At 44.0% G+C, this 23,020-nt stretch overlaps 1 protein-coding gene across 1 annotated transcript in view; it reads left to right on the forward strand.

Moving 5' to 3' along the window:
* The window catches only part of pcdh9 (protocadherin 9), a gene marked incomplete at both ends in the record, with an annotated part of 189,081 nt that overhangs the window by 137,521 nt on the left and 28,540 nt on the right, over positions 1 to 23,020 (forward strand). The window lies entirely within an intron of this gene.

Genomic DNA, 23,020 nt, shown 5'->3' on the forward strand with positions numbered 1-23,020 from the left:
TTTCCCAGTTAATCATCAACCTTCCTCCTCTCAACCTGGTCCTGTTCTGCCCTCCCTGGTGAAAACCTTGGGCCCCAACAGGCTCTTCACCTATTTGTGAAGCTCATTTGGTTTATTTAGAGTTGATTTCCCAGATGGAGGGCGTGCACAGAGCGCAGCACAGCGGTTGAGATGTTAACTCACCACTATTTCTGGTGGGAATGAGCACTCTTTCTCTCTCTCTCTCTCTCTCTCTCTCTCTCTCTCTCTCTCTCTCTCTCTCTCTCTCTCTCTCTCTCTCTGTCTCTCGCTACTTCTCTCACTCCTTCTCTGTCTCTCGCTACTTATCTCCCTCTCATTCTCCTCTGACCCACTTCTCGTCACTGTATAGTTAAGAGGTGAGGAGCAGGAAGATCAAACGCATCGCTCCAAGGTCGACGGCGCGCCCGCCTGCCTAGTTATAGCGGGCGGAGCGGTTGTGTGGCACGTTCAGTAAACAGTGTGTTGTGGGGGCATCACAAAGTCAGCTGGGAGATGCAGTTACACTGTAGTTATGGTGGTCACAAAGGATGTTGTTTCTCAACAACAAGTATCACCCAAGTAAAGCCCGTCTGGGTTTTGTTTTTTTGATCGTTGGACCAATCTTTTCTCAAGGCAATCTCATCGTAGATAATCCAATGTATTCCATTGGAGCGAGCAACACCGAATACGTTTGTAATTAACATAATTTGCGTCACTCTTGGATAATTGGGCTGTAATTGCATAGTAACAGAGTCCAGCTTTTGTTGTTACACAAGTGGAATAGGGATCCTTCCGTGGGTACTTGGGTGTGTGCTAATTGTTCCTCACAATAGAAATAACAGTGTTGCTCAAAGCAATTACCATAGCAGTTTCTATACATAATTAATCAGTGACCAAGGCCTAAGTGCTTTACATGCATCCCCGTGTTATAATGAAATATTGGACTTTTCCTAACCACTCCTCTGTAACACAACACCAATTACTAGCCATGTGAACAACAAGATGTTTTTGCCAGATTTGGTGAAATCTATTCAACCTTGCGACACGAGTGCTCTGTGAATGCTCTGTGTTAATGTTGAGGTAATGGTGAATAAGGGAGGTACGGAATGTTATCCTAATGGAATAATTTTTTGAAAGCTTTGATACATTCAAGGTTAGAGAACTGAAAGCATATTATATGAGAAGTTACTTGTATAACACTTGGCATGCTTTTGGAAATGACTCAATTTAGCACTTTGTGGTTAGTACAGTGGAATGACTAGGTTTGCTTTCATTGTTGAATTAACAGTGGATGTGAACCTTGACATTTGTACAGAAAAGTTGGACTACTGATTTTGCCCCACTCATTGTTGTACCAATGGAAACATTTTATTTCTTTTTTATCGAAAAAATCACTTTCATGTGTCCTCACAATTATGTATATCAAAAGGTTCATACCATTGAAAAGTTCTGGGTCAAAGCTATGGAAAGAAGGACTTTGTTACGGAACGGTTTATTCCTCTGAAGTGCAACACTTCTCAGAGCTTCTTTGAAGATGTACATGCTGTTGGGTATACAGCTAATGACCAAATCAGGGATAATTATTTGATTAGAGAGAATCCAGAAATCAACTAGTGCCCTGGAGTTGTAGTATTTGAATGTATTTCCTCACCCAAAACGCATTCCTTCAAATGTTTTAGAAATGAAGAACTGGCCTGGAACAAATTGATATGAGGTATCCTGATTGTTCACAAGACAAGAAGCCTAATCAAACATACATACAATTGTGCAACATAAGCTTGTTTTATATGAACAACCATGTTCCATGGACATACCGACAATTCATCTACATTCAAGTTAAAACACGGGTTTCATGCATTCAGAAATGTCAAACTCCCCACTGAGACAAATACATCCTGAGGCCTTGTTCCAGGCACTGAAAACAATCGTTTTCATTACAGCACAATCTTATGAAAGACAAAGGAACCATGGTGGATTAATTTGTCAACTTTGTTGATGATTAGTGCCTTCCGAGGTTGTTGTCGTAGATTGAATTAACTGTTGAAGTTTAAAGCGTTTGCAAAATCATTATATATTCTTATTTCTTTATTGTTGTATTAATGTATTTCTTTATTCTTGCTGTGGCATTATATATTGGTTCTATTTATAGCATCTTATGACCTAACATCTCTCTTCTTTGTACGTTATAGTCTTGACAGAGCAGACTTTGTCAGTTCCATACACAGCCTACGAGCATATAGGCTGCGTTTACACTGTCAGGTCGGAGTGACACAATTCCGATTTACTGCTCACATGTGGCACAGATCGGATATGTAACATGTAAGTGTAACCAGTAAAAAAGCACATTGAATCTGATATTCTCAGATCCGATTCAGGCCTCAATTATGTGGAAATAAATCAGAAACAAATCGGATATCTGTCGGATATTTCCTAGTAATTCCTATTTGCACGTCATTGAATTTTGATGATGTTCAAAAGTGAAGTCTTCTTCCTTCTCCACCTTAATGTGGACCGGAAAGCAATGGCTTTATATTATAAATTAGATTTACAGTTTCTGTCTCGTTTGCGTTCATTACAAGTGTCGGCTGTCTGTTTACTTTTGTTTTCGGTAACCAAACCCTTGTACGCATGCTGGTTGTTTTAGTATAAGCAAGTGTATGCAAAAAGCACAGGTTTCGGATATAGGTCATTTAAAAAAGTTCAATAGCGCAGGCGTTCAAATATACAGTAGGCAATACAATCTGAACTGGGCATTACAACATGCAGTGTAAATGCAGCTTTAGACTGGCCTCTGAAAGGGCCTCGTACTGGGGCCTCAAGTGTAGATTGGAGAACACAGAGGAACATCACAACTAGCTCCCCTGTTTCCAGCTCCCATCAGCGAAAGTGTTTGAAGGTGCTGAATTCAGTGATAACTCCCATTCCATAAACCGCCGGAGAAAATACCCCCTCAAAAGAAGAGAGGCTGTTTTGCCAAAGACCTGCATGATAAAACACTTCTTCCTGAACAACTAAATTGCATTTCCAGTAGCATGCAGAGAAAGGAAGGAGGACATTGAGTTCATAAAAGCAGGCTACTCTGGGTTGTATTAGCAAGCTCTTCCCTGCTTTGCTTTTCAATGTGTTTTTCTGTTCCTATTTCCTCTTTTCCTTCTTCCAGGATCTCAAAGGGAAAAGATGTGGCATTATTAGCTTGACCAGCAAATTGAATAGTGGGGTTTCAATATTCTAAACATTGTATGCAGTGGAGTATTCCAGCCAGCCAGGGATTACTTAATTGTGCTGTGTGTATAAAGCCAGACGTGTTGATATTGAACGAATAGGGCAGTGATTATTTGGACCTCCCCAACTCCTCCTTCTCTCTCCTTAAGGCCACGTTAAATTCAGAGGAAGACGATTATCCTCTCCAATGTATGTTTATGAAAGCCCCTGTGTACTGTCTGTGTGTGTGTGTGTGTGTGTGTGTGTGTGTATGTGTGTGTGTGTGTGTGTGTGTGTGTGTGTGTGTGCATGCGTGCATGAGTGCGTGCGTGTGTGAGACAGGTAGTAATCTCACTGTCATTAGTGTATAATTTGTGAAAGCGTCTTCGCCGTTTCAGCAAAAGCCGGAATAATTAGAGCCATTAATCCGCCGGTTGCTATGCAACAAATACACGTTTCACAACTATTTAATTTATAATTTGATAACTGTGGGGTATAATCAGGGACTTATTTATTATTTAAATTAATTTGATGCATGTGCATCAACTGAAAGTAAAATTGTCCTGGCCCTCTAAGCTGTTTATTTATTAATATACATTTTACTACCATAGCTTTATAGTCTCAGTTAGGGTCATGAAAGATTAAACACTGTGTGTGTGTGTGTGTGTGTGTGTGTGTGTGTGTGTGTGTGTGCGTGCGTGCGTGCGTGCGTGTGTGTGTGTGTGTGTGTGTGTGTGTGTGTGTTGTGGACAATGCAGAACCGGAAATGGTACTGTCACCAGCAACACCAAAGCAAACTGAAGCTGTCTATCCTTGATTTACAGTAAGGATTTCCCAATACTACCCCGTTCAAATTCAACATTAAGGACCAGTTTCCTAGACATAAGCCTAATCCTATGACTAACATCACGCTAACGTGTCTGCTAATCCGCCACATCAATTATTATTTCCACAGTTTGTGAGGGATAACTGACTGTGATCTTTAATCATGCAGCTTGCAGGAGAACATTGCATGGCAGGTACATGGACTGTATGTTGTGGTGGAAAGTCAATTATATGATCAGTTCTCCTTTCTTCCAAATTTGCAATTTGTAATTCGTTCATGTTGTCTTTTCTCTGCATTGCTGTGACTATTTCTGTTCATGACTTAAAAAGATGTTTGAAACACTGTTTGACAAGTACATGTGATTGCTCAGAGGAGGCAGGGTTAAATGCAAACGAGTCTTTTGCGAGTGTGTTGCTCCTATGAAGAAGAGAAAAGCGTGGGGGGGTAGAAGGAATGCAAGTCTGTTGTGTAATAGGGTCTCTATTAAAATGACAGAGGATAAATGGATGGAGGCTGTGCATCTCTTTCTTTGTGAGTCTGGGAGACGCTCTTCACTCAGACAGAGAGAGAGAGAGAGAGAGAGAGAGAGAGAGAGAGAGAGAGAGAGAGAGAGAGAGAGAGAGAGAGTGGGGAACAAAGTAAGGGATGAGAAAGGAGAAAATGAAAAGGGAAGGAGTGTGGGAAGCAATTACAGATAGGAGATAAAGAGGAAGGGAGCGGTTTATACCCTGGCCAACAACTCAAAAAGAGGACGGGGTGGATTTCCCTTCTCCTTTACTCTGGACTTTTCAACTGGCTTTAGTGCTAAAGTATGACGTTCTAATTGATTAACCTTATTAGACCCAGGTATAGAATAAAACGAGCTAAAATAGTTTCCACCTTTCAGATGTTGTTGTAGGAGGCCTCTGATGCAGAAATTGTTGTTGTGTTTTCAAAATGTTTACGTTTTAGGAAATATTATAAACAGTGAAATATTGACAATATTACAAACGTTAAATAGCAGAGATGCATTCTCACCAGGATGAGAGAGGATGCTACTTGTGCCTGAAACTGTCTCCTGTTCAGTATGTCTTCACTAGATATCTTGAGAGATTTGCAGTCCCGCTTGTCGAGGTGCCAGGCGTTGATCACAGCGAGGATAATGGTGTGCCAGAAGATGTAGATGTACCAATGTTGGGATTTCACGGAGAACATGCATTTGACTGAAAATGAGTCCAACAAATCCACACCTCCCATGTATTTGTTGTCGGTACCCACAATGTAAGGCCTCTCAACTTCAATGGAGGTTTTGGAGGCTCTGTCCCAGCGTTGAATCTTCTGCACAGGTTCTGGTCCAGCAAAAGATGACACAAGTGTGACCGCCCTGTTGTCATACCATTTCACAGCACAGATGTTGCACAGTTCTCCTCCACTCTGATGTCAAAGCTTTGTCTCTCCTTTTTCTTCAATCTCTTCTCGTCTTCAAGGTTGCAGTTGAGTAGGCGTACTCGCCTGGCTGTTCCCATGTAATGAATTCCACGATCAAGGAGCTTTTGAGCCAGCGATACCTGTCACAGGGCATGGTGTGTTTGTTTGGTTGGGGCTCCATGTCCACATCATTCATCAGCTGGGCAGTCACAGTGGGGTTGTTGTTGTTTTTTTGTCCACTTCATGTCATCTTCATCTGCCTCTTCATCACTTGCATCAGTGTCGTCTGATTCCATCTTAAAATCACTCTCTCCATTTTGGATGGCAGCAATCACATCCTGCACATTATGAACACCTTTCTTTGTTGGTGGCATTTTGCCAAAATGAAAAAAAAATTCATTCTTTTACGATGTTACGTTATTGTGTCTCTATTCGCTGCAGCCTTGTCACTGGTGGGTCATTCGGATAACCCAGAATGCACTCTGAGGAATCACCTAGCTACACAACTCAACTCAACTACATCAGTTAAATGAATGCTCTTTCGATAAAATATGCTTTTACCGAGCAGAAAATCTGATAATATATAACTACGCAGAAAAGTGAATGTCACTCATTCTGCATGGATTATGTCCCTCCAGAAAATTAGATATGGAATTGCAGCTGTCATTTAACTGTTGAAAGTAGAGAAACATGTAGATGAATAGATAAATAAATAACCTTGTCACATATTCTCCAGATGAATGCATATTTGGGACACAACATGATCCTGTCAATCAGTAACATTTCTGTAAATATTATAATTAATTTCCATGCCGAACGGAGGTCTGTCATACTGGCTGCGCATGGCTGAGAGCCCACACACCACAGAGAGACTGAATGGATGGATGGACTACTGATGGGATAGACAGGGGGAGGGGGGGAGGGAGGAAGCGGAAAGCAAGGGAGGGAGAGAAGGGGGGTGGAGGAAGGTGGAAAATGAAAGGAAATACATATTGAGGGAAAGCTAAAAACGTTGTCAAAACAACACAAGAGAAAGGACCTATTTCTTGCTGCAAATGGTTCCTCTCCACACTGTTCTAGAATGACAGGTATGCTAGCGGCGTAAGTGGCAACAGCCAAAGAGGTGTGCCGTGCACGCATTGTAAACAGATCTGAAGGAGAGAGTAATTTGATTCTTCTCCGGTAATGTATGATCCTGTGATACAAATGTCATGGCAGGCAGTAAAGTGGGTTACAATGCTACGTGTCAGGGTACAGAGCTAGCGATCTAAACAAGGCGTTATCTTATCTCCGCGGGGCGGATCATCCTCCCACTCATTCATATTTAAATCACATTTATCACCAGAGGAGCGGAGAGGAGAGTCAACACAACACACCTCCGACATCTTTTGTGCCCATGAAAAAATAAAATATATACCCAAAGGGAGATAAATAAATAAAGAACGTGTTGTTGTTCTTACATGTTTTTCAGGTTAGGAGGAAGCAGCTCTCTCTGTCAGTGGCGTAGCGCAAAATCCCGGGGCCCCCCCGCAAGGTGGCGGCGGGGGCCCTTTCGCAACGGAGTAAAAAAAAAAAAAAAACGTGCGTTTTTTAGAGGCCGATGCGTTATTGACGTTGCGAAATTTCGCAATATGCACTCTACATTCTAAATGCTTGACTTAGCAAAAGGTACAAACTAGTGAGAGCAATAGCCTTTAACTAAAACCAAATGGTAGACTACACATCAGTAGAATGTATTATAAGTAGAATAGTACAAGCTTTATTTCTTTAAACAAAGTGTGGTGTGCACAGCAGTGTGATATCTGTAAACATATCTGTAGACTCTCCGCTAAGGGTTGCCAGATGGGATTGAGAATTTCCAACCTAACCAATCTAAAAACGTCTAAATCCACCAAAAACCAGCCCATCTGGCAACCCTGTCTCCGCTGCATCAGAGTCTACTTGTTGCGTAAAATTGGCCAGGGTTAGTCAAATCCTTTTGGATTTGATTGATTGATTGATTGAAAACTTTATTAGAAGATTTGCAGAAGTAGGTACATGAGAGTACATATTACATACAAGGTCAACTAAAAGGATAAAAACCCAAGAAAGCCACTGGCTTATTTCAATTGGGGTCCTTGATTTTCAATTCATCGTTACATGTAAGACAGACAGGAAAAGAAAAAAAAACTAGTACTATCTACAAGATAATACAGACAAATAACTATTACTATCTACAAGATTTGTCCGTTGGACATCTCGTATATTGGTATATTGTGGCATTTCTTTACTGTTTGCCATCTGGTCTAGGAATACCCAGGGAGACGCAGACCGCAGAAGTAGATTAGAATAGTAGAATAGAAAAAAGAAACAGCTATATATAGCCTAACCATGCTGAATTACAGTATGTACCTGTATGATGCACTGACAGCCTGTGACTGTGAACCTGGCCGGACCCTGCCCTTCTGCCTGAGTTTGAGTATGATGCTGCCCAAATAAATGTTATTGTTTAGTGCTGTACGCTTTCGTGGTATTATATTGTGTGAATTATCATCTGTATGTTGTTTTTCTTTCACTTGACTAACCGCCGAGATAATACTTGAGACATGTACTTCCGTAAACATACATTTTTTATTTGATTTTTTTACAATATCGGACCGACAGTCCCACATATAGCGGCTATAATGTCCGAATAGAGAATCTACCACCACCTAAAGAATGCTTATTGTACTTTGTATTGTATTTTCGCTTGCTCATTTTCCTTGTGTCTCGCTGCCTACGTGTGACGTCAAAGTCATGTTGCTATTGGATACGGCTAACTATGTATATATTTTTAAATATAGGCCTATATATTAAAATTAAGGTTGACACAATGAAGGGCCACTTATTTTCTTTATTTTATATATTTTGTAATTATACAAAAAAAAAAAAAAAAAAAATGGGATCCAATGTTAGGGGGCCCCCTAGTGGCTGGGGCCCCCCCGCGGTGCGTCGCTTGCGGGCCCGTCCGCTACGCCACTGCTCTCTGTGTGTGTGTGTGTGTGTGTGTGTGTGTGTGTGTGTGTGTGTGTGTGTGTGTGTGTGTGTGTGTGCGTGTGTACAGAGCTGTATAGAATGGAGATGCATAAGGGAGATGTATAATGCACGTGTTGTTGGTCTTCGAAGTTTCTCAGGTTAGGGCGAAATATCGCTGCAGGGTATTTGTGTGTGTGCGTGCGTGTGTGTGTGTTCTCAGGTTAGGGGGAAATATCGCTGCGGGGTATTTGTGTGTGTGCATGCATGTGTGTGTGTGTGTGTGTGTGTGTGTGTGTGTAATGTCTGTTTGTGTATATATGTGTGTGTGTGTGTGTGTGTGTGTGTGTGTGTGTAAGTGTGTGTGTCTGAATTTCTGCCCTGCACAGGGGATATAAATGAGCCAATAGAAAGGGTACAGAGGGGTGAGGGTGAGCAGTCGAGGGAATGAGGAGTGGTGCACAGTAATGTAGAAATGATAGCCGTAGCCTAGCCGCTAGCTTGGGGAATCAGGAGGAGGGCCAAGTGGCCAAACACAAGATTGTTATGTTCTCTAGCATGAAAACGGAAGCACTTTGGCCATCCATCATTGATGAGGTGGAGAGGATGGAGAAATCCCCCTGACGTGGTGCCTCACTATGCAGCATGCCTCGCTTCCTTCAAAGGCAGCACAGCTAACACTGGAGGAGAGGGACCAGAGCATTACGCCTCAGCAGCATTACCCAAGCCCTATCAGCACCTTCTCAGGGACCACCACGTTGCTAAACTCATCCTGGGTATCACCAGACTGACAACATCTGTTTTACATGTGTTTTTAATGCAGAGGGGGGGGGGGGGGGGGCTAGTGGAGGTAGAAATCGGAGGACGGACTCATTGGAATGTACAGAAAGGAATAGGGAATGGTGTCCAAAAAACCTGTGCATGGAACGGAACGGGTACTATTCCTCATTCCATTGGGTGCATTAAAATGATGGTGTAGTGATGTCCCAACATTCCAAAGTGTGGTTCTGTCAGGTGATAATGTGACACGAGCCGGAATGGTGGTACGCACTTCAAAGCTATCAGTTAAACCACCTGTCAGTTTGAGACACGACAAATGAGGACAATTTGCGAGTGTTTCTTCGAAACAGAGAAGGAAGTGTCGTGAATCACCCCCACTCCTCCTCTGCCAGCTGTATTGTTAATGCCGTATTAGAGTTTGGCCCAGTGGTCTCTGTCCTGTTTGGAAAACAAATGGCGGGTTGTCACCCAGTCTGGCAGGCGTCGAAGGGGTGAGTAATACAGAGACAATTAGTGAGGTTGGCAGTGCCATGGTGGGATGCCAGCGAGGGGGTGGGGTGGGGGGGTGAAAGCCAGGGGGATGGGAGGGTGGGGGGGGGGGGCTGACACATGGCGCTGCCCTCCTGGCCACTGTCCCGCTCGCATCAGAGAACCACATGGGGAACATCCAGGGGACTGTGGTGATCACTAGGGAGGGGCTGTAAACACATGTAATAACTCTTTTTTGTAATGGGGGATTTGTGGTGAATGCATACTCCACAAGCCCTAGTTTTGGCCTGCACATTACATTACACCTTTATAACACATACTTTGCTTGCGAGTGTGACCATGGTGTGTATTGGCATGGATCTACTCATCTCTACAAAGCCCCTCAAGACACAACAAGCCATATTTTCTCAGAGAAAGTTTGGCCAGTTGGAGTGACTTCCAGGCACAAGTCATTTACTGAATTATCAGCCAATTGGGTGATGCCGTCTGCTCTGTTCTATCTCCACAGAGGAATAACAGGGAGTCTGCTTCTCTCTCTCTCTCTCTCTCACGCTCTCTCTCTCTCACTCTCTCTCTCTCTCACGCTCTCTCTCTCTCTCTCGCTCTCTCTCTCTGATGCCCAGATCCACTGTGTGTGTGTGTGTGTATCTGTGTGCGTGTGTGTTTGAGGAAGAGCAGAGCACCCCTCCTCCTGACCAGGGCCTGTGGATGGGTGGGTGGGAAAATGGATTCATAAATCAGGGAAGCGCTGTTAATCTCTCTTAGGTATTGGAAAGCCAACCCTCAGTAAATATGTTGCCCTGGGATACAATGGGGTTTAAAGGATTTCTGTCTCCAAAGAGAAATTAGGCAGGCCTCAGAAGTGAGGTAAATGGAAATGCTTGCTGGAGCATACAGAGCGCAGGGCCCCTGTCAGCTGGTAAACACTGTCGGAGGGTATAGCCTCAGTCATTAACAACAGACGGCGCCGGTCTGTGTGTGAGTGTGTGTGTGTGTGTGTGTGTGTGTGTGTGTGTGTGTGTGTGTGGAGGTAGGTGGAGTTGGGTGGTGGAGGAGGGCGGATTGTCCTTTATTGTGAAGAGACATGGGAATGCTGGAGGGAAAAAGTTAGAGAGATAGAGAAGTCGTGAGCTTAGAATTCTAGAGTTCTATCTCCGTTTAGGGTAGTTCAGAGATATTGAGCGTCAAAGTTTTTACATTCCATTATGTTTTGTGAGATGGAACCTTTGTATTTTATGAATTACTAACAAAAAAATGTCAACATTTTAAAAATAACACACAGGCATTAATAAACACCTAATGGATCAGATTACCGTTATGTAAAAAACTCAATTTTGACAAAAATTGAGATAGAACCTTATAATTCTAACGTCACAAAGTTTGTACAGGTTGTGAAAAGAATATATATATTTCGGTGTTCCACTGCCCTTACTTAAATAGTCACGTAAAAACCAAAATCAAGGTTGTTTGTAAACACAGATACTGCATAAACATGACTATGCTCTGTTCAGGCAGGGGCGTTCTCTCGACGGCACAGCTGTCTGTCAGGTGCTAGAACAGCTGGTTCACACGGATGCAGAAACACAATGTTCAAGGGACAGAGGCTTAAAGGCAGCCGAGTTAACGCTCTTCCATAGCAACCAACAGTTATTACGTGGTTGTACTGACTATGAGAGCTGTTTTTGGATGGTCATCATCGCACCCACCACCCCCCACCCTACCTTACGGGGGCTGTTCATCGATGGGTCGTTTAACTCCAGGCAGGGGGCTCTAAAGAGCCGAGCCCATCTAATTACGGCAAGCTAAATGTATTATCATTTTCATGCAATACTGTACATGGTTAATGGTTCCACTGACGTGAGTGTCCTGACGGAACTCAATGAAGCGTTTGAAGAAGATAATATATAATAATAAAACTGAGTTTGCTGCTTCGGGGAATCAGTTATCAGTAATTTGGCAATTCAAACAACAAAGCGATCACCCTGCCACTTGTTTGGTTCACAGCCAGAGAAATGGGGCTGGAGAAATGTAAATACTATCAAATTCAGTGACACAGTTGACCATCCATGAGATCGACATTATATTTCTAACCATGTTTTCGAAGCTACAGATTATACTGTTTATTATTACAGTTTTTTACGATCGCTAAGTCACAGTGTTCAATACTGAAACCACAGTTTCACAACTCTTCATACAGTCAGCAGAGCAGAAACCCATGTGAACAAAACTGTGATTTGTGCATTGCTTTCATACAGAATGCATTCAATGACTACGTTCTCCGAAATCCATAACACTTCTCTCATTCAAACTCCCCCACTTGCAAAATACTATGTAGAGTTTAACACTGAAGAAAACTTAAATGTGATTTGTTTGGCTTGAACCATTTAGTTCTCTACAAGTGAGTTGGCTTTGTGTAGGAGGAGGCATCAAACAGTAATACAGTTTTTTACGGTCGCTAAGTCTCAGTGTTCAATACTGAAGCCACAGTTTCACAACTCTTCATACAGTCTGCATTAGTAACACTCATGTTGGCCAATGACTTCATTCATGTCTCAAAAGAAGCTCGTTCAACCACACACTGGCAACAATGTTCACTCAGAAGCATACACTGTCATTCATAACATTCTGACTTACAAAACTTTGCCCGGCTGCCCTCGAAAAGGCGGTACAGGACCATGGCCGCAAGGACAAACAGACTGAAGCACAGCTTCTACCCCAGGGCCATCCAGGCCCTGAACACAGCAAAGACCTAGGTTCTGGGCCCTGGACAGTCCGGACGGATTGATGGCAGCTGCTGGATTGAAAAAATCAGGTGTAGTGCTGAGGCACAAATGTGTACATTTCAAGCCTGCAAACTGCGACACTTTAAATGAATGTGCAATAACACTATGTGCAATATGACAACCCTAGTCGTCTTATTTGTATAGTATAGTATAGTGGATAGTGTACATAGCCTTTATTTATGTAAACCAGCTCCTTTCCCTTCTTGTTTTTTTAGGTTTTTTTTCTTTCCTAGCACCAGGGAGCCACCCCTCCCAAATGTTGTTGTTTGGTACCTGTACTATAGCAATGACAATAAAGACCATTCATTAATTCATTCAAAACACTAACAACAGGGAGCATTACATAGTTTGAATGATTTTCTCAAGAATGAATATTTGATTATAAAAATGGTTTGATTTATAGTAATCATAGACAGAATAGTTGACTGTACAACTGTAAAGTACTAGGCAACAAGAATGAATCAGAAATGCCACAATTTGCTTCTATCCTTTATTCTATCTTTTGCTTCTATCCTTTATTCTATCTTTTATCCTTTTTTTTCAGTATCTTTGCAGAAAGTAAGTTACGGTACATTTACTTCAAAGTACACTACATTTACTCATTTAAGTGAAAAATAAAGTGGAAGATGCAAAGTTCAAATAAAAAAGAAAAACTGAAATTCCAGGGCTACAATACAATAGCAATCACACCAAAAGTCTCACTCCTGAGGGTTTTGGTCCACCCTCTGGTCTGCAGCTGGTCACATCTAATGTCTTCCCTGGCAATGCATCTAGTCTATTTCATTTCATTGTATATATTCTGCTAATATTTTCTAGACATTTCAATATGATTACTGCAAATAGTGAAAATACCACCGCTCATCCGTTATCAGACTTTGCTGGAATTCAGGGCTTCTTGCCAGGACAGCTCTCATGACACTTCTGTTGTGTACTGTTGTTTAAGAAGTCAATACTTTGCAAACTATTTTGATTAAACCTTATTAACGAGTAAATACTGTGTACCATCTTGTTGGTTTCCTGTCTCACCTGAGGACCGTAAATTTCCATTACAGCCACGCAGAAAAGAGAGATAGAAAACAGGAGAAATAACATAACCTCAAGTCAATTTGAAACAACAGTTGATTCAATTGTTATGGAAACTGCACTGCTCCAGAATAATGTTCATTCATTTGTTTGATATTAAATATCAAAGTAACACATATTCAATTGCTGTTAAATTGGTCAAATAACTGTTCCTGATATTTTTCTGTATTTTTCCGTTAATTTTGTGTTTAAAAGATGCTTAAACACTGTGTTAATGTGTGTGTCCTCATCTGTCGTTCGTTCCAAACCAGTTGAACATGATTAACAAAAGGTTTATTAACGTTCAAATGGCCAACATCATTTTCCTCACCATTTCATGTGGGCAGTTTGGGTCATGAGGAGGCGGAAAAAAAACAGCAACAGCGAGTCTTCAGATAGACTTTTACACATAAACGCTAGCCAAAGTCTCCTACACTTTTCCACACAGCTAGCCAAAGCACAGCTAGACTTTTACACAAAGTGATATCGCCAAAGTCTCCAACTACCCTTTCACACAGCTAGCTAAAGCACAGCAAGATTTTTACACCCAGCAAACCACAGTACTCCAGAGAGGCAGAGGGGAGGGGAGAGGAGCAAAGCCTCAGCTATCTCTCCAACCATGCATATCTTTGCTCTTTTATACTGCTATCTCCTCGGGGCTGCATATCTACAGAGCGTTTTCCAGGTAAATTCACACGGGTGCATTCAAACCCCCCTCCCCCGCTCTCAGTCACAGATAACGCCAAATTGTGGTATTGTCATTGGAATATCAGCGCTGCCATGAAATAAATTGCATCCCAGTTTGATCACACACCACAGTCACTCGTTCATGTGCACATTATTATATTTGTTTCTACATTGGATCAATGCGGTATGTGAATGTGTAATGTGTTTTAATGGTCCAAGATGCCAGTAGAAGCTAAACGTTTAGGGAATAAGTTCTCAGTACAATAGCTGACATGACATGACAATTAAGAGTTGACTTTGGAGTCGACATTATGGAGTTGGATTGAATGTTGAATCTGGCTGTGGTTTCTCTAGCTGCTGAGAAGTACAGAACTCTTACTCTCTCACTGCCATAGCCAGCAGGGGTTTGGCTATTGGCTCCAAAATATTTTCTCAAATCCCCTCCCCAGTTCATTGCGTTTGAATGCATGGTCATATTAAACCTTCAGCCCTTAGGGCTTTTTTGACTCAGCAGAGCCTCTCTTTTTTTCTCTCCCCCAGTGTGTGTGTGTGTGTGTGGGGGTGTGCGTGTGCGTGCGTGCGCGTGTGTGGGTGGGTGTAGGTGCAGGTGTGGGTGTGGGTGTGTGGGTGGGTGGATGGGCGTAGGTGTGTGTGTGTGTGTGCGAGTGCCTGTGTATGGGTGTGTGTGGGAACCAGTGTGTGTGTCGTGTCGAGGCAGCAACTTAACTGGGTTATCTTTGCATTCAAGTCCCTTGGCTGAATAGTCCCCTCTCCTTTAACAGTGCAGTGGCACCAGAGTAAAGTTCTCTTCGAAAAAAGCTTCACCTTAACCCTGGTGAACTGATCTGGTTGGTGAGCCCTGTGATAGGGCCTAATCCCCAGCCGCGTGCTTTGACTGTAGTGGGGCTCAGGGTAATACTCGCTGGAGACGGCAGATGCGGGGGGAACATGGAGAGAAAGGGACTTCTGACACGGTGAAAAATGTCTTAAAGTGATGCAGTCACCGTGGTGAATCCTTTTCAGCCCTTTTATTTAGTGGCGGGACGTGGCGAGGACTGGAGTGTGTGTGTGTGTGTGTGTACTGTATAGGAGTGTATGTGTGTGTGTGTGTGTGCGTGTGTGTGTGTGCATTTCTGAGTGAAACATATGGCACCCAGTGCTGTTGCCCACCAGGGCTCACACTGATGCCTCCTTGTTAATTGTGTCTTCTTGCGGAATTGGAACGGTGACAGCTCAGGACGCGGAGTGTTGAGACTGAGAATCCCACTGACGCCTCAAAGGTTCTGGCTGACAAGCTGTGGATAGTTCGAATTTCTCTCCTCACTCTCAGTTCCTGCCTCTCACCTCATTACACCTTTTAATTTTCACGAGACAGACCATTTCTTGTCAGCGTTTGTCTGCCGTTATGTAGATACACCCTCGTACACATTCTAGGAAACGCATGGTACATGTAGGGGAAGGTGTTGATTGATAGCGAGTGTATGCTGAAATACTGCAGGGGGGAGGCTGTTGGAGGTAGAAATCGAAGGACGGGGCTCATTGTAATGCATGGAATAGAATGAGTAATGGTATCAAACATGTCGACCAGCCTCGACTGATATACTGTACCTTAGATTCAGGAATCACTTCCCTAGATCGACCCTATGCTGAGAGAGAACAAAACAGAGAGAGAGAGAGAGAGAGAGAGAGAGAGAGAGAGAGAGAGAGAGAGAGAGAGAGAGAGAGAGAGAGAGAGAGAGAGAAGGGAGGAGAGAAGAAGGACCCGTGTACGGACAAATGACCATGACAGTACGTAGACGTACAATGACGTATGTCATTATTAAATGATCTTTTCTCTGGAGTGATTTAAAGATGGACTTCTGAAGTTTGAAGCAACAGGGTGTGTATCCAGGTAGCCTGACCTTCAGAGATCATGAATAAAAAACCCTGGAAAAGAAAAACAACAAAAACTGGATGTGATTGGATCCGTCCACATGTGGAGATCATGGAGGGGGGGGGGGGGTGTTAGGGTTGGGGGGTGTGGGGGGTGTTGGCAGAGGAAGGGCACACTAATAAGAGGTGAGAGAGGGAGAGACAGAGGGAGGCAGAGAGAGAGAGAGGGAGCGTAGCCGGAGAGACAGATGGAGAGATGACAGGTGCAGACAAGGTGAGCATGGGGGTGAGAAGTAATCACTCCGAGGGCAAGATGCATGCTGGGAAAGGCCAGCGGTGGCGAGTGGGAAAAAAGGCCTCATAGACAAATGAGACGGGTTGTGAGGAGGAGGTGGAGAGGGAAAGAGGCAAATAATTCCTCCACAAGAGTGGGAGGAGTGGACGACAGAGAGGAAGAGAGGTGGACAGAGAGAGGGAGGAGAAGAAACAGAGAGAGGCAAGGTAGAAAAGCTAAATTGAACAAGGAAGGTAGTGGTTTCTAGGTAGCTGACCTGAATGAGATTGACTGACAGATGAGTGGGTTGCGAAAGGCGTATTGTATTTCTCATACAGCACACATACTTTTCAGAGTGTTTCTCACAATTGCTATACAGTCTGTTTTACTCTTTCTTTTCTATTCTGTATAGACTATTACTTTTCTTTTCTTTTCACATAGTTTTTAAAATGTATTTATGCTTCTGAAACACAAAGGTTCGATATCATGACTCTGAGGATTACAGAGGGGACATTTCTATGAGATCAGAGAGGGGGGTGGGAGAAGAAGAAGATGCAATATAGGTGGCGAAACATGGATTGAAATGTCATTCATTGACACTCAGACCTGGCGTATTGACGGTTGATACGCAGCGTCAGTCTGCAGAGAGGTCTCCTGGTTTTCCTGACAACCCCTAGGCTGTCTTCTGAGGCTTGGGAAGGAGCAGTTTTGATCTTCGCTTACTTTAGGTTCTTTCCCCATCAGCTGGGCCTCCACCAACCGACCCCCCTCCTCTCTCTCCCTCCCCTCAGGATTACTCCCCCCGGCCTGTCCCCAGCCTGTTCCCCCCTCCTCTCCCTCCCTCCCCACAGGATTACTCCCCCCCGGTCTGTCCCCAGCCTGTCCCTCCCTCCCTCCCTCCCTCCTCCCGTCATCTTAGAGTCCACTCTTCCCTCTTTTTCTTCCCCTGTCTACTCTGTCTCTCCATATACATTCCCTACCCCCTCAGCTTAACCACAGAACACCATCAGCAGCAAACAGTTCCGGGAATTTGATTCTGATCAAGCTAAAATTATTGTTTGGGTTAAGAGGCAGGATTTTTCAGGGGGGAAACAAAACATAAATACACAAACAAGCCTTCTCTGCATTCAGGCACAGCATCCGCTACACTGACAGAGCACCCCACCTGATAGAGAGCACTATCTCATACAGCCTTGCACACACATGGATGAACACACTCACAAGCACACACTCACACACACACACACACACGCTTGCGCGCACGCAGACACACACACACACACACACACGCACACGCACATGCACACGCACACACACACACACACACACACACACACACACACATACGTACACATACAAATACGCACAAACACACACGCACAACCACACGCACACGCACACACACACAAATACGTACACATACAAATACACACACACACGTACACACACACACACACACACACACACACACACACACACACACACACACACACCTCTCTCCTCTGTCTACGCGCAGGGTGCTCATCTCAACTAGTAAGGTGTTTACATTTGTCCTGTAATTCAAGACTGGTTAAATTGGGGAGCGCTAGAGCTCGATAAAAACCCAAGCTGCCAGCTGAGCTCTGCTTAAACCCACGCTGGTGCTCTTTGGCCCCAGGGTACGATGAAGATTGGCCTTCCCAGGCCACCATGCCTCCCTCTGTGCCCCTCCTAACCCCCAGTAATTCAGGCTAATCCCCCAGAATGCCACCCATCGCTTCCTGAGCTCCAGTTGTTGCTTACTGCAGCGGGTTTTAGCTGCTAGGTGAGACTGACTCCATATAACTCCCGTAACAAGCTGCAATTTTGCATGGAAGACAGTTTACCCCACTTTGAATTAGCTGTTTAACGCAGCTATTGCTTCTGGCAATTGCTTCTTCTAATACCATAATACAATACACATGAATAGACGGTGTTTAAAGGCTTGTTTGAGATCTAGCTATATTGTACGGTCATACTCATGTGGGAGGGAAGGTGCTAGTTGTTTAAAAAAAATCTTGAAAATAATTCCCGGTGCCCTTTACCTCACACACCTGATACAATCATATGAAGACAACAGAAGGTCTCGTGACAGATTGAACAAATTTGAGTCGTGAGTGGAGTTCTTTCAGACATTCCAATAGGATTCAATGAGGGATATATATATATATATATATTTGTTATTGGGTGTCTATCTTTTGTGTGATATAAGACGCTTGTACTATGTCGGAGGAACATTTCTACTGGCTGAATGGCTTAAAGGAGTTTGTAAATGTTACACAGGCGGATAATTGTACAGGTTACACAGGTGGATAATTGGAATGGTTACTTTGGTGGAAATACTATAGGATTGTTTAAATAACCCAGCTACATTTCTATGGTTCTGGTCGGATCAGGAACTGAACGAGCCTAGCCTGTCCATGAGTCAGAGTTTGATGTTAACTCACCAGGGCAGTGCGAACTTCAGCCAGGCGGTGCAGAAGCTCAGACCCATCTGTCTTACCATGCCCGACTCTCCTCTAAACCTTTACCAGAGAGCAGTAATCCCCCTCTTCTCTCGTCCCTCTTCTTCAACCTCAGACCAGACCATGGCTGAACACGTATGCTAGCACACCTGCTCCTTCACGCCTGCTTGCTCATCGGTGAAGCTCCCTGGAGCTGTGCTTTTTTAACGATGACTTGCGGTTGAGTAATTGGATAGAAGGTTCTTTACGAAAGAAACATTGTGATTTGTCGATGATACATTGTCTCCATTACCAGTACAATACTACTGTTTGTTAAAGTCAACCCCTTTTTTCCCTGTGCTCTGTGATGACTGCACAAGCAATGTGATGAAGTCCAAATCAATCAACTAGCTCCGAGCCCCTACCCCCTCACCATAGCCCTTCGGCAATTACAGACAGTGAATCTAAAACTATTGGATCCACCCTGCCATCAGAGGATGATATGAAGTTATTGCCATTCTCTGAGATCTATATGACATGCCTAAGGGTAGGCACTAAGGATTGGAAAATCTGCAGTTAACACTGCTCTGTGTGTGTGTGTGTGTGTGTGTGTGTGTGGTGTATGTGTGTGTTTGTGTGTGTGTGTGTGTGTGTGTGTGTCTGTGTGTCTGTGTGTGTGCGTGTGTGTGTGTGTGTGTGTGTGTGTGTGTGTGTGTGTGGTATGGCAATACGTGGAAGAGTTCAAGGCTTCATATGAATGGTTTGATTGCAAGTATGATTGTCGCGCCCACGGCTAAAAACCCTGAAGTGTGCTCACATACATACGTACATACCTGCCAGCGGAAATCATAATACAATCTGTGCATTGGGGCAGAGCGATAGATTGGTGGAGCGAGAGAGAGGGAGGGAGAGAGATAGAAAAGGAGGGGGAGGGGGGGAGACAGAGAGAGAGAGGGAGAGGGAGAGAGAGAGAAATGAGAGAGACAGAAACCGACCCTCCAAGGTATGTAAGTTGATGATTATCTTGGCAACTTTGACATTCAGTATAACCAACAGCTCGGGGGAGTGACAAGTGATGTGTGTGGTGGGAGGCTCTGCGATGTGATCTAATTACAGTGTTTAGATAGGATGAAATGGCCCACATCAGGACTCATCTCACCTCATCCATCGCTGCATGTCACAGCCTGCCCACTCTCTATACCCTGCTTCCCTGCGGAGTAGGGGGCACAGGCTCCAACGCACGCACACACACACACACACATGCACACGTACACACACGCGATCGATCTGATAGCGGATTAGGGAACCGCGACTCTTGAGTGTGTGTAACAAAGGAGACCTTTTGTCCAAATATGTCAGTGAGCGGAAAATCTGACGTGAATATGTTAAGTCTCTAAGCTTGTCAGTGACTCAAAAACGACGCACATGCATGCACACACACACACACACACACACACACACACACACACACACACACACACACACACACACACGATCGATTCGATTGCGGATTAGGGAGCTGGGACTCTTGAGTGTGTGTAACAAAGGAGACCGTTTGTCCAAATATGACGGTTAGCGTCATATTATCAGATATCTGACATGAATATGTTAAGTCTCTGAGCTTGTCAGCCTTCGATCAATCGCCTCCTCTAAGAGGAACGAGACATGATAGAATCTTTAAGTTGATTGAAAAAAGTTACATATATCCCAAACGTAACCCCCCCACCCTCCCGCCTTATACCCCCAAGCGCAGTGAGAAGGCATTTGTGTTAGAAGTCCACGTTTGAAGTATCTGATGCATATTCTAAACTGCATTATGGATTCTGACCATGGCTTTTTCTTCAATATGGCAGCGAGCAATTGGCTAAGAAGTTTTCCACACACATCACTTCAGTCCCTTGTGTGTTAATTAATATTTATATTTGTCCACTGCCTCAAACTCTGCCTTCAGGCATTTATTAAATTATCATGAGTTTGGGCTGAGGTTGCGTGCTACTTTGTGTTAGCGAGCGGAGCGGACGAGGGGCTGTGTGCATGCACTGTGACCTGTCGTAGACTGCTTGTTAGGCTGATCAAACAGCCCCGTACAGAACACGGATAACCCACAACGAGGCGCAAAGCAGAGAGAAAACAACACATCTCGAGGAAAGCAACAGAATAACAAACAATTAATGGGTGAGCGGAACCCTAACATGTTCTCATTTTACTCACTCACTTACTGTACTTGCCTATTCACTTGCGTAGCGAAACAGTCCAGTGCCAGTTTGCTCTCTGAATAGACTAAACACCCATAAACTTAAGAAAACAATCCCACAATTAGACGCCTGTCGTAAGGGAGGCGTGTGGCAGAGGCGTCTGGGAGGTGTAGCCGTGTTGAGTGGAAGGACCGCTGCTCCGCGCTAGTGGAGAGAGAGAGAGAGTGAGAGAGAGGAGGCAGGCAGTGATGGTAATTAGTGTTCCTAGCCAGGAGCTCCTCTCTCACCCTGTCTCGCCCCCGCTCTGACCTGGGGAGATTGGAGAGCTACTATAGCAGGGTGGCTCCCTGGGGGACGAGGCTTGTCATGCCCATCACTTCTCCCCCGACACCGCTGTACTGAGCCCAGGCGCTTTAAATGCCAAACGAGACACACGCGCCAGGCCTATTGGCTCTGCCTGAATACCAGGCCCTGTTTGTCTGTCTATCATCATGCTGCAGACGGACGGAGGACACACTCGCACGCGCGTGCATGTGCATGTGCACACGCACGCACGCACACACACACACACACACACGCACACACACACACACACACACACACACACACACACACACACACACACACACACAGACACACACAGACACACACTCTTAACCCAACTGTCTGGAGGAAAAGATTACGATCATCAATCCACATTTGAAGGAGGGCGAACAGCTGGGCATGAGATAGCGAAATGGTTTGTTAAACCCCAATGACATAATCAGGTCATCAGTATCGTACCTCTCTGTATAGAGCCAATAAGTATCCCTTGTGTTAGGTTGTATTCGCTTTCATAGTTTCATGTTCTTCAATTTGGTTCTGTGCATTTTTCATGTTACATTCTGTAGTTCTGTAGAGGGGTACATGAATGGTGCCAGCAACCATATTAACTATCCCCAATTCATCTCCAACAGAGGGCCCTTTCATCTTTTTTATTGTTCATCTGTTCTCGCTTAATCAAAAAGCCTAAATGATGAGATGCGGTTGGGATTAAGGAGAACACAGTGACATATTATAATATATTATAATATTATAATATACAGTATATATATAGACAGTTTGCAGTTTACAACTCGCTGCAAAGGAATAGGAAGAGAGTCAAATGTTCAAGTCTTAGAATGTGGAAAACAAGTTGTGTTGGCTCCGTGTGTACACTTAAACTACTGAAACATCACTGGAAGAGGCTCTTTAATATTTAATGGCGCGAGACAAGTTTGTAGTCCCTTGCTTTAAACCCACAGAAACAGTAAACAAGTAAACAACATTTTCCCCCCTTAACTTGTACTTTGGTTGCCTACTGTTGGTAATGGGTTGACAGAAAATGGAACCCAGTATTAATATAAGAGTGGGTTATTTTTGTTGTCAATCACATCAACACTAGTATCCCTAAACTCTTTAAGATCTACTGAGGCATCTGAAAATGTTTGGTAAGCCTGTCAACGCTGATCACAATGAAAATGCTTTTGATGGAGCCATGGGTACAGTCGTTTTGGGAACACATTCTAGGAGTCTGAACACTGAGTGATGAACACACTGTAATTACAAAAATGACAAAAGTAACCGATTATCCAATCCCCACAAGAAAACGTCTGATCATTTTAAAAACATTTCGGCATATTCTTGCCTGTGTCCTTCATTCTCATCCCCGTGCTCCAACAGAGCTCCAGTTCCCTCGCCTCAGCCTGGCCCATTGTGCTTGATGGAGCATCGAACAATAAACACAGCTATTCCTTGTCTCGTGGAATGTTTGTATATCCTTGCTCAAACAAAATGGTTGCTCCGCTCAGAGGGGAGGCAAAGCCCGAGTCTATCCCCGTCAAGATGCGTCGGCAGCTGGGGTTTGTTGAGAACGAGAGAGGGGTAAACCCACAAATCAGAAGGGCCATATGTGCGGTGGATAACAGCCCTGCGACTCATGACGCGGAGACAGAGCAGCTGTTTACTCTTTG

Source organism: Nansenia antarctica, assembly GCF_963989245.1.
Source record: "Nansenia antarctica genome assembly, chromosome: 1".
NCBI lineage: Eukaryota > Metazoa > Chordata > Actinopteri > Argentiniformes > Microstomatidae > Nansenia > Nansenia antarctica.